This window comes from Musca domestica, unplaced genomic scaffold (genome assembly GCF_030504385.1).
Source record: "Musca domestica strain aabys unplaced genomic scaffold, Musca_domestica.polishedcontigs.V.1.1 8, whole genome shotgun sequence".
In the NCBI taxonomy this organism is placed as follows: domain Eukaryota; kingdom Metazoa; phylum Arthropoda; class Insecta; order Diptera; family Muscidae; genus Musca; species Musca domestica.
In genome coordinates this window covers 4612077-4625149 of record NW_026712409.1, presented here as the reverse complement: position 1 = coordinate 4625149, position 13073 = coordinate 4612077, and the positions used below count along the sequence as shown (strand labels likewise).

Below are 13073 nucleotides of genomic sequence, written 5' to 3'. Positions count from 1 at the left end.
ATTTTTTATTTATTTTTAGAAAATTTCGAAATTGCTATTCTACTATCCAATGGCGATTTTTAGAAACTCTTCCTCCCCCATTGCCCACTGTGGCGCCCAATTAAATGCGGTCAATTTCCTTTGGCAAATATCAATGACATTTTTCTCTAAATGTCTTACACCTGCCCTCAATTGACTGCTAATGATGGTTGATGACCCAATTCTGGCGCCCTCTTTCCGTCGGCCGATATTTGTTTGCGAATTTTAGTTCATGTCGTCTAAAACTTGTTTTGTTGAATTTGATGGCCAAAATGAACTCACCCATTGACCTCTTGATGATGATGGGGCTGTTGCTGGCTGGTTGGTCGCTGATGGCTAATTTTATAGTTGCTGCTGCTGTTGCTGGCTAATCTTTATTGTTTTTCCTTTAACGTTTTTTATGACTTGTTTTTGTTTTTTGGCAATTTTTCTTTGTTTGTTTCGTGAAAACCGATATTAGAATAGTTTGTTGGTGGCAAAGAAGAAAACCAAAATACGTGGAATCAGAAGAGGAGAGATAAAATTTCAATGTTATTAAGGGAAAATTAAGATATTGGCGTTTAGTTGTTAGTTACACACGACTACTCGCATATATTTACACGCACACACACAGACACTCGCGTCGAACTAAAAAGAGTGCCAAATTGTAGGACATTAGATATTTCCGTTGGCAATTTTGAAAAGGAAAACTAAATTGTGAAAACTTTTATTCCACGCACATTTCATTGCCTTTCATGACCTCTTAGGACCCTTTGTTTATCTGTCTAGTGGCCCTATTTTCGGTTGATTTTAAAGTGTTATGTTTTCTTTTCCTTTGTTTTTGTTTTCTTTTAGAATTCCAAGATTTGTATTTAAGCTTGTTGCTTGTATTTCGGATTTATCCCTCCATTGGCCTCAGTTTACTTTTAGTTCTTCGAAAAGCTTTTCGTGTTCTGTTTATCTTTGGTTCGCTTAAATAAATTTACTTTTTCGATTTAATTACATTACGATTTAAATGTTTACATCTTTGAATTTTTACACAATTTTCAGTTTCAATGATAATCATGACGCCTCTGGAAATGGTGCTACCGTTGGAGATGATGAGGATGATGATATGACGATGAAGAAGCTGTCTAAGTTTTGGGTAAATATTTTGAGGATTATTTCACTTTACACAGGTTTTGCTCTTTCGCTCTCTCTCTCTCTCTCTCTCTTTCTCTATTATTTCGGTTTGTTTGTTGTTTACGTTTTTCATTCACATTGACGTTTTTATTTCACTTTTTGTTATTTGTTTTCTTTTTCGATTTTCCGGCTTTTAATGGGGGTACATTTTCTGTTTCAATTGGGATTTCATTGCGGCAAGAAGGCCTTTGGAAATGCTACTTCTTGTCTTTAGTTTTTTTTTTTTTTTCTTCTTTAATGCACTTCTTTTGTTTACTTCACATGGCTATAATTAAAGTACATTTTGTTGTTGCCAGATTCGGTTGTTGTTGATGATGGCGGTGTTTTCTTCCCAGCAGTGCATTTTCAGGAACAAACGTCATGTTGCCCTTTTCCACCACAGCTGCACGCCACCAGGAGCCACAAAAAACGAGAACATGAAAAGAGAAGCAAAAAAAAAGAAATCACATATGAATTTAAGTAAATTAAATATTATTGTTGTTGTTATTTGTTTGTTGGTGTTTTCTTAATGGCCATTGTCCTAATTTTTTTTTCACTTTCGTTTCCACGAAAAAAACACTTTTCCTTGCCTTGGGTCACAAAAAAGAGGGGTCTCATTAAAATTTATATTTTGTAGTCTTGTTAATGGGCCCAGCACTCCAAGTGCTGTAAGAAGTCCATGCTTATGTATGTGTGTTACAGATTTTTATGGAGCATGTTGTCAGTATTTTTTATGCCCTCAGCCATATGTCTAGAGAGGGTATTTATCATTTGATACGGCCAAAACGTGCCTTATCGAAATAACGTTTTTAGACCCCAGGTCTCTTTGGACCAAATCTGTTTCAAGACATTTGGAGTGGATCTAGCGATGTCCGTCTGTCCGTCCGGACGCGCACTATAACCCTCTAAGGAAGCATCCGATTTGGTTCAAACTTGGCGCATCGTAAAATTATTATCACACTTAAATCGAGTTCGGAGATGGGCAATAGCGGTCCACTACTTCTGGCACCTCCCCAACAAAAGGTCAACTTAAAAAAAAAAAAAAGTAAAAAAGCTGGGCCGAACTTTGAACACCTTCCACCATTTGCAACGAATTCGGCAAATCTCAAAAACAAAATCCGTTAAAAACTCTGTTAAATCTTAAAAATACCGAAAGTAGCTGTTATATTAGGGTATGTACGACGACATGACATTATTATTCAAGCGCGAAACTTAAAAAAATCGGTAATAATGTCGCTAAAACCATCAAAATACCGAATATCGAGAGGTACCGTTATATGGGGGCTATACGAAGACGTGGACCTGCACAGACAATTTTCTGTCATTGGCTGTAGTATTTATTACGAACTTCAAATACCAAATTCGGTATCACAATTCCGGCAAATAATGTCGCTAAAATCATCAAAATACCGAATATGGAGAGGTACTGTTATATGGGGGCTATACCAAAACGTGGACCTAAATGGCCCATTTTCAATACCAAAAGTCCTGCAGACATAACATACATTTCCACAGACGGATAGATGGACAGACAGGTCCGACATCGTTAAATCGACATAGAGTTTTATGCTGGGGTCTAAAATGTATATTTCGGGGTGTTAGAATGAGAAACTTAATATAATCCTCCACACTGTGGTGGAGAGTATAAAAATATTTTACTGCACAGAGAAAGAAAAGACAATCCGATGTTGCTCCAACTTTGCAAACCCTAATGTTTGCATCAGTTCTAGGTCAGGTGCGAAAATGGACAATATCGGTCCACTCTATCAAGCACCTCCCCCACAAAGGGTCAAAATTTTGAAAAATTATAAATTATATAAAATGTGATGTAAGAGTCCGATTGTCTTCAAATTACACTCATCGCAATATTTTTATCGTATCGGTCCACACCTTCTGGTACCTCCCACATAGAGGGTCAAAATTTTGAATATTCATGAAGATCATAAAACACAAAAATAAGTTTCCGATTCCATTCAAACTTGGCACATCTCAGTATTTCCGTCAGCACAAGATCTTTTATAAAAACAGTTGAGGTCGGACCACTTCTTGTGGTATCTCCCCCACAAAGGGTCAAAATTTTGAATAACCTAAACGATCATATAATCCGAAATAAGCATCCGGTTCTCTTTATATTTCAAACATACCATTATTTCTACTAACACAAGATCTGCTGTGAATATGGAATGTATCGGTCCACACCTTCTGGTACCTCCCACACAAAGGGTCAAAATTTTGAATATCCATGAAGATCATAAAACGCGGAAATAAGTTTCAGGTTTCATTGAGATTTGGCACATCTCAATATTTCTATCAGCACTAAATCTGTCAAAATGATGGTAGATATTCGACCATACCTTCTGGTAATTTTCCCACAAAAGTTTCAAAATTTTGAAAAATGAAACGCCAATTAAACGCGAAATAATGATCCAACTCTCTTCAAATTTCATACACACAAACATTTTTGCTAACACAAAATCTGTGGAGAAAATTATAGATATATGCCAACCCACTCTGATGCCTCAACCGCAAAGAGTCACAATTTTTGTCATAAGTTGCGAAAGAAGTAAGTGATTCTATACAAACCAGATCAGGAAATCTGATCTGAATATGTAATTTATCGGATATTATGATTTCGTATAAAACTGGATATAAGTGTTCGATTTCCTTTAAATTTTACACAACTCCATATTTTTATCTGTATTAAATAAATAATATTTCGGTCCGCTATATATGGTTACTCACGCATATTTCCGCAATTTTCAAGAAATTACAAATATCTCATATAAAGTATAGGAAATAGATGATACAGTCCAAATATGGCAAGTTGTAATATTTATATCAGTCTTGCTTCGGAACCTCCTCCATAAAGGGTCAACAGTTAGAATAATCACAACTCAAGGCTGGGGCTATACATCTGTCGGCAAAACAAACTAATAACTTAACTTGTTTTCCTTTTTGCCAAAATAAAAAAGCAGTTATCACATCTGTCTGTAACAGGTTTCGATGACGACTGTTTGTTCGTTTTTTATTTCATTTTTTTTATTTTGATGGATAGATAGATAAAAAAGGAGGGCATTGACGCAATAATCCCTGCATCGACTGTTATTTGACGTAATTAGATGTGTCAGTTATCAAATGTATTTGTATTTCACCGACACTTTCACATTCACACACACACACATACATACATATGCAAGTACATCGCAATGAACTATGATGAACTGTGGACTATAGATTAGACAAATTAGGTTTCGGAGTAGATTAGATAGCCGGCATAATTGTAAATATCAACAAATGGAAATTTTTATAGCGAAAATAGTCCTCAAGGACTGATAGTATTTAATGGGATAAAAAAATATGGCCTCTTGAACTCAGGAGACACATATACTTGTAAAGCAAAATATCTGATCTCAGATAAATTTTTTGTTTAAAAGAGAAGATCTCAAGAGATTCGTTAGTCTTCCTATAAATACAAAAGGAAAACCCTGCAGATTGTAAAATATGAAAATTATCGGTCCTAAAATTCTGTGAAAATCTTAAAAATACCGAATTAAGCCATTATAGTAGGTTCTACTAGGGTCGACGTGGACCTGCATAGGCAATTTTTGTCATAATTCATAACAATATTCAAATGCGTAACTTGAAAAAAATTCGGTGAATAATGTAGCAAAAATCATCAAAATACCGAATATAGGGTGGTACTATTATATGGCGGCTATACCAAAACATGGACCGGCACAGACAATTTTCTGTCATAGGCTTTAGTATCTATTACGAATTTCAAATATCAAATTTAAAAAAAAAGTCTCTTAAATCACCAAAATACCGAGAAAAGAGAGGTACCATTATATGGGGGCTATATCAAAACGTGGACCCACATAGCCCATTTTCAATACCAGCAGACCTAATATACATACCTGCACACATAATATACATTTGAGCAAAATTGTATCAACCTACTTCATTTCGTTCGGAAGCTAGTGTGGTTTCCACAGACGGATAAACGAACGAACATCGCTAAATCGACATAGAATTTTATGCTGATCAAGAATATATATACTTTGTGGGGCCTAAAATATATATTTCGATGTTTTACAAACGGAATGGAGGGTATAAAAATAATAGGAAAATGTTTACCTTTTACAGAAAAAAATTCTTTTTAATGGACCCACATCCAATGTTCCGTTCGAAACTATTTCAACGCCTGTATATGTAAACCCTAAAGACCAACAATGACCTCAGTAACAAATTTCAGAATTTCAACTCTATCCCTTCACCCAATACCAAATTTAGTAACATTTAGTTACTATCTACAAAACAATCTACATCTCTCCATCCTAGACACAAACAGTAAAATTTAGCCACTAGATACCAAGAGAGACCTCAATATAATATTTGAGGATTCCAGCATTTAGATTTAGTACCATTTAGTACAAACACAAATACCGTCAGAAATCTAAATCTCAAATTTTTGAATTTTCATCTCTACCTCTTCAACCAAGACCAAATTTAATAACATTTTAAATAATTCTAGTATTCATTTGCAAAACCGTTCCATATCTCAATCCTGAACACCAAAAGTTATCATAATATAAATTTTAAGGGTTTCAGGGCTATTCCTTCACCCAATGCCTAATTTAGATCAATTTAGTATCTTTCGAACATTTCCGAAACCAGTTCTTTCTCCCAACCACAGACAGTAACAGTGACATCCATATCAAATTTCAGGATTTCAGCTTAATTCTATCACCAGATACCAAATTTAGTAATATTTAGTACTTTTCGTACAATATAGTACAATTATAGCATACATATCCAAAACCACCTTCATATCTCAATTCCAGATACCAACACATACATCAATATCAAATCCCACCCCTATCGCTTCACCCAATACCAAATTGAGTACCATTTAGTGCTTCTTGTCCTAATCCAGTACACATTGCCAAACTACCGCCAAATCTCAAGCCCAGATACCATCAGTAATCTAAACATCAAATTTCAGAATTATATCTCTATCCCTTCATCCAATACAAAATATTGTACTATTCAGTACTTTTCGTACAATTATAGTACACATTTCCGAAACCACCCCTCATATAGGGTGAGATAAAAAAACTGCAACAAAGTCAAAAGCCATAATATTTAAATTTTTTTCTAATTTTATTGAATTGAAGCAAAAAATATCGGATCGGAAATAGCATCAAATTTTAGAATATGTTTAGATTTGTTCGAATTGGTTACCTTTGGCACGATTTATGACATTCAAACGGCCAATGAAACCGTCACACGATGCCCGAATGTTGCTCTGCGGTATTTTGGCCGATTTCCGGTGAAGCGCTTTGGTAGTTTTTAGTGCCAACATTGCATTCCGGCGCTTGAGTTCTGGTAGCCAACCGAAGGTGCACATTTTCAGCTGACCTCTTTGGCAAGTAAACACGATCATTTTGCTTCTTTACAAGCTGCTGGACCAGGAAAGTTTTCTCAACGGAGAAAACCAAATTCGGCAGTTCACCATTTTCGGCAAAGCGTAGCAACTCTTTAGCTCTTTTGAGTCTAGTTTCTTTCTGTTGCGGTATAAGCTCTTGCACTTTTTGGAAGTCTGAAGTCGATTGCCGTTTTTTTATCTCACTCTGGAGATAAGATCCCATCTATGAAGTCTTGTGTAGAACATTTCTTTTAACCTTTACATATTAAATTTTCTTATTGTAAAAATCATATTGAATGTATTAAATCTTTATTATACACTTAGTACAGAGAGGATTTAATAAATAGAAATTCTTCTTTGGTGTTTTATCTAATATCTTCACTCTATAAAACGTCCATATTTATAATCTTTTCTAAAATCTAATGTAATATTATTTTCTTTATTTTCAGAATTTGATACAAAAATGGTAAGTTTATTTTATCTATTCTTCTATTCTTCTTATAATACATTATTAGAAAAGTAAAGGTTTATCATATTTTATTTGAAATTATGAGCAGAAATAATTACCTGAAGTACAATATTTAATCCTCTTAACAAAAATCGTATAAATATTTCCATTCCATTCCATTCCATTTTCTTATACACCTACATCTCTAAGAATTTCCCGACACCTTATATTTTACGATCCCAAGTGAAATTCGAAACAAATTCTATTCACAATTTTCCAACACACATTATTCCCAACATGCAGCTGGTGATTTCCAACCGTCTATAAATACGAATTGTTTTTATTTATTTATAACACCACCCATTTGTTTACAAATTGTTTATATTTTAACAGATTTATCGTCAACAAATTGTTTTCGAATTAATCACCCCAAAATTCAAAAACAATGCAAACAAATGGCGAATAATGTGCCAGCCTGACTGCCAGGCCGCCAGCCCGTCATTCGGACAGGCATTTAATTCCAAATAATTCGATTACAAAATAATTTCTCCTCGCTTTTTTGTTTGGCGTTTAATTGAAACAATGGAAAAATCCTCACCAATTGTTCGTAATTCGCCCGCTAATTAAATGAAGCTGCAACTTTTTTGCTGCCTGTTGTGACTGCGTTGCATGAACACTCTCTCACACACACACACACAGACACATTGTGGTAATGCAAATGCAAATGCAAATGAATGCATGTAGTATTTATGTAAGTATTTGTTTTGTCATCACACTGCATATATTTCGAATCGAAACAAATAAACAGAGATGTTGCAATTTGTAATGTGAAATGAAAACTGCAGCTATTTGGGATTGGCGTGATTTTTTTTTTATTTTCTACCAATGTTCGGGTGCCATATGGGTGGGAAATTTTAATATAGAAAAAGAAATTTAAAACAATTTTAAAAATATCTGAAAATTTTTAAATATTTATAAATTTTACAAATTTTGCAATTTATATTCGAAAATGTTGTGATTTTTTTAATATGAAAAAATCAGACCATTAGGTTTAAAATAATTTTTCTCGAAACTTTGTTGTTACCCCATGATCCACATTTCCCCCTTAGATGTAAGAAACTTCATCCCGGGGAGGATTGCTCAAAGAGTAGGTATTGTTTACGGAGTCTACTCTTCACTCTTTTGTGTTGTGTGGTGGGAGCACAATTGTTCAAATTGGTGAATATACGTGTATAGAAATACAACAACGTTATGACAAAAACAAAAAGAATGCTCGGCAAGAGTGGAATCTGCTGTTTTTTGAACGAATTTAGCTTCCACTCTAAAATGAACGAAATATGCTCTCCCTTTTTCGACCAATACCGAAAAATAGAGTTTTGTTCATTTTGTTTTTCCTACTCCCAGGAATGCTCCCGCTCAACTTTGAGTGTGTTTCACCCTTTTCTCGAATTCGAGCGAATTTGTTAGAAATCTATTCGGAACATACAACCATTGTGTCAATAGTAACAACACAACGTCAACAGGAAGACCACAAGCAACGAGAACTGCGTCAACCAACCACTCCAGTATTCGTTACCTGCGTAACCAACAATTCAGCTTTCGGCATTATGTCGTTTACCGCATAAGGCAAATAATTCTCATTCACTTGATATTGCCGGTCATATATATTGTTCGGTTTGGGTTACGATGAAAGAGACTTGCTACTGCAGAACAATCTTGCCAAAGAGTAGTTGGTGATTTTTTGAATCATTTTCTGTCCGTCGACTAACAGATTCGTTAGCTGGGTATACAATCTTTGAACTGGATCTCATTAATTTGAATGGCCGCTAATTCATTGACACAAGGGCTTCGGAATGTTCCGCAGAAACCGTATCAGATGTAGTTATAAACCGTCGTTCTGGCTAAATAGTTTCCTAGCCATTGTAGACGACCCCAAACAGATGAACCACAAAATACCCACACAAATACCCACTGCCGAACCCGAACGATGACCATTTACTGAGGTTTACGATTACCTCCAAGAACACCAACCTCGTAGTTCCTGTTTATATTAAACCCATCAACAACCGACGTCCATAAGTTCCCGATTACTTTAAAATCTTCAACACTCGAACGCCAACATAACTACGAAAATAAACATCATAATTCCTCATCTCGCACACCAATCAGCATCGGCTGCCCAACATACATTCAGTCTGCTGTACGAATGACGAACCCTCGATCCAACTCAGATGGCATGGAAAATATATCCACCTACCGTGAACAGCCGATCCAAAATATACTAAGGCAACCTGGATATCTTCTTCCTAGGCAGTCCTCGAACGATTATACCACGAATTCCCAACCGGTCTCTGAAGACCAGGACATTAACATCCCAAACACCTGCCACTCGTCAGCCGATGACCATTCAATGAAATTCCCGATTACTTTCAATTCGTCAACATCCCGAACACCATCGTCACTACGAACATAAACATCATAATTCCCGATCTCCTGTACAAATCAACAACGGCTGGCAAACAAACCTTCAGTGAGCTGCGGAACCCGAACGAGCTCAATCCATCTCAGAATGCCTGGACATCTGTGAACTGCCGAACCCGAACAACCTAAGACGATCGGAATATCTTCTCACGAGTAGCTTAGAGCGTCCCCAACCCGTCTCCTAAGACTTGGACATCAACATCCCGAACATCAGCGTTAGACGAACATAGACTTTGCAATTCCTAACCTTCCGCACCAAACAATATCGACTGCCGAAAATCCTTCAGTGAGCTGCAGAACACGAACTAACACCGATCCATCTAAGAAGACCTGGACATCTGCACCCGAACATATCCACAGTGAGCTGCTCCAGAACATAACTACAGAGAACAGCCTTCGCCACACGATTGTATCACAAGTCCCCAAACCGTCACCAAATACCGAACATAACTTCAGTGAGCTGCAGAACCCAAACGGCCCCGATCAATCCCAGAAGGCCTGGACATCTGCTCCCGAACAAATCTACCATGAGCTGTCGAACCCGAACAACCAAAGACGACCTGGATATTTTCTTCCAAGGCTGTTCTCGAACGATTATACCGCGAATCCCCAACATGTCTCGAAAAGCCTGGATGTTAACAACCCGAACGCGAATGGTACTCGAATATAAGCATAGTAATTACCAATCTTCCACACCAATCAGCATCTGTCACATATCCAGACGTTTCCGATCACCTTCCAATTGTCAGCATCGCGAACGCCAGCGTCGTAATTCGTGATTCCTTTTTCTCCTACTTTTCAACATCCGACTGCCACCCACGAGTATCCGATCACCATCGCGTCGACGGATAATCAAACTTGACATTAAACACTCGAATACCAATAGTGAATAACCCGACATCGCTACATCATAGTTTCCGATTAACTGCAAACTCCCTTAAAATGTAAGCCTATCGTTACAAAAACCTATAATGAACCCCAAAAAAAAAAAAAATTAAATGGAATACTCCTTTGAGATATGCCGTGAGCTCCACCTAATTAGATGGACTCAAATACCAATCGTGAACAACCCGACATCGCTACATCATAGTTCCCGATTGTCCGCTGTTTTGCCTACGAGACATCGTAAATGGTCAATTTCTTAATCAACAACTCCCGTTGATCAACTCTACTTCGAATCCCCTAGCACCTCCGAAGTTCCTTGGCCATCCTATATTCTATATTCGCCTTTTCTGGTATTTCAAAACGAATGGATTGTAATTTAGTATTTAAAACAATAAGCCCCAAGAAGGGCTGAAATCTATTCTTCATATTTCATAAAGTTTAGTGGGTTCTTATGGAGATTAGCTGAGTTTGGCTTAGCCGACAAGAAAACAAAAGTACACAATTTAAAGAAATATATATATTTTCCTTAACAATCAAAATGATGCTCCATTGAAAACGTTATCTAAATAAGTCATATTTTTTGCTTCATTAAATTCCTTACACCTCCACCGGAATTTCCTTTTTCACCACTATCCTCCTCCTTACATTTGCATATGTTGTCTGAAAATTGCGTGTTTCGAATGTCAACAAAAAACAAAATTATTTCACACGTCTTTTTTTAATTTTATTTGAATTAATTGTGGAAATACAAGTAGCACACATCGTGACAAAGGGTGCGAAGGGGAAGTGGGCGGCACGACAAGATCTGAGAAATATTTAAATACATCCTTCGTAAGCAAACAAAAAATACAAAAACTCGGGACTTTGGCACTTGGGCAAAAGGTTATTCATGTAAACACGACGCTTCATGAAAACATTTACATGTTTGCCTTTAGGCTGGGTTCGTTTGCCCTGACTGGGTTTATTTAAATACGAGAAATGAATGGAAGTAAATAAAAAAAAATAAAATTTCCCAGGATTTTGAAATTTGGTTGTGTATCAAGTTTTCACAAAGGCTTTGGAGAAGTAATTTATTTTTTTTATTCAGAGCAACCGCTTAACAAAGTTGGTAAGAGATATGTATGTATGTCTCTCTCCCTCTCTCCTTCGGTGGCTTATGTTCTCATATCCCTTTTATTTGCGGAAAGTGAAATTAGTATAAAATTTCCTTTTGTTTTGTGAAAATTTATTTTGAACATATGCCCAAGCCAAATACAGCTCACGCCGAAAAAATACCTGGGAAATTTTCAACCAGAAAAACAAGTGTTAATACCACGAAAAATAAAAAGAATTTTACGTAAAATTTCACAGGTGTTTGCTGCACAAAACGAACGAATCGTATTGTCTATAAAATATTTTAAGCCCACCACACTCGCACACAAACATGAACTTACACGTTCTCTCTCCCTCTCTCTCTCTGTGTGTCTCATATAAATGTAATTTAATTCCCCACAAAATCCATTGTCTGATTGAGTTTGTATCCCCAACCCACCACATGTGTGCAACTATGCCTGTGTGTGTGTGCTTTGTTCACATCGTTACAGACAGACGATAGTGAAAGGTGACGATAATGCATTAAAATGTGCGGCTATGCCACTGTCATCACCGACGCTTCTTCGTTCGCTCTGAACAACCAAACAAATGGATTTTCGAGGATTCGCGTTGTTTTTGTTTTTCGATTTTATTTTAGTTGTTTGGTTGTTGTTGCAGCCATAGAATCGCGTTGTGAACGTGCCCAACACCACAACGCTGAGTTGTTTACATCGTTAATACCCCCAGATACACTTTCACAGTCAATAAAAATCACAAACATTGAAAATTCTCGCTACTTTCCATTCTCGATTCTCATTTCTTATGGATGCGAACGGAACCACAGAAACCATGGAGGGTTTGCCCCTCAATCATGCACTTTATTGTAATGCAGCCACTTAGAACCCAATTTTGATGAAATTATAGTAATTAACAATTCAATTCGTTTTACTAGCTCAGAATTTTTGGGGTTCTGTTATTTAAAAATATCTATTTTTAGAAAATTGGAATATAAACACATAGATCCTCAGTGTATGGGTCGCCCCAGCCGAAGAGCAAAGGTCTCGTCAATTTTTTTGTTTGCCTAGGGAAGATGTATTACAATATTTATCTTATCAAGTCCCCTTGCTCTCATTCCCTTTGTCATAATATCAGTATTTGTTTTCCTACAATTAATTTAAATAAAATTAAAACAAATTAAAAAACACCTGTGTTCGGCCGGGCCGAACTTTTAATACCTCCTACATTTGGAAGCAATTTGAAAAAAATTAAAAAAATACGTAAAAAAAATCCGGCTAAGCGACAGCCGTTATATAGGGGTTATACGAAGGCGAGAAACTACCGTAGTAAATTTCTGTCATGGGTTGTAGTATCCATTACGAAATATGAAACAGTTCCAGTGAATCCAGCCACTAAAATCTTAAAAATACCGAGTTTTGAGAGGTATACGCAATACCGAGTATTGTGGGAACTATACGAAAGCGTGGACCGACATGACCCATTTTCGAACTTAACCTTCCTACTGGGAAAATACACAATGTTAACCTTCTATCTTAATTCGTTCAAAAAAAGCGTGATTACAACAGACAGACAAACACAGAGAAA

General features: G+C 36.4%; 1 protein-coding gene across 1 annotated transcript in view; it reads right to left on the bottom strand.

Moving 5' to 3' along the window:
• Positions 1-13073, bottom strand: part of LOC101893836 (uncharacterized) — a 203860-nt gene that overhangs the window by 143493 nt on the left and 47294 nt on the right. Inside the window, exon 2 of the mRNA XM_059130890.1 lies at positions 301-1561. The gene's annotated coding sequence lies outside the window, so the exon portion shown is untranslated. The remainder of the gene's footprint in view (positions 1-300; positions 1562-13073) is intronic.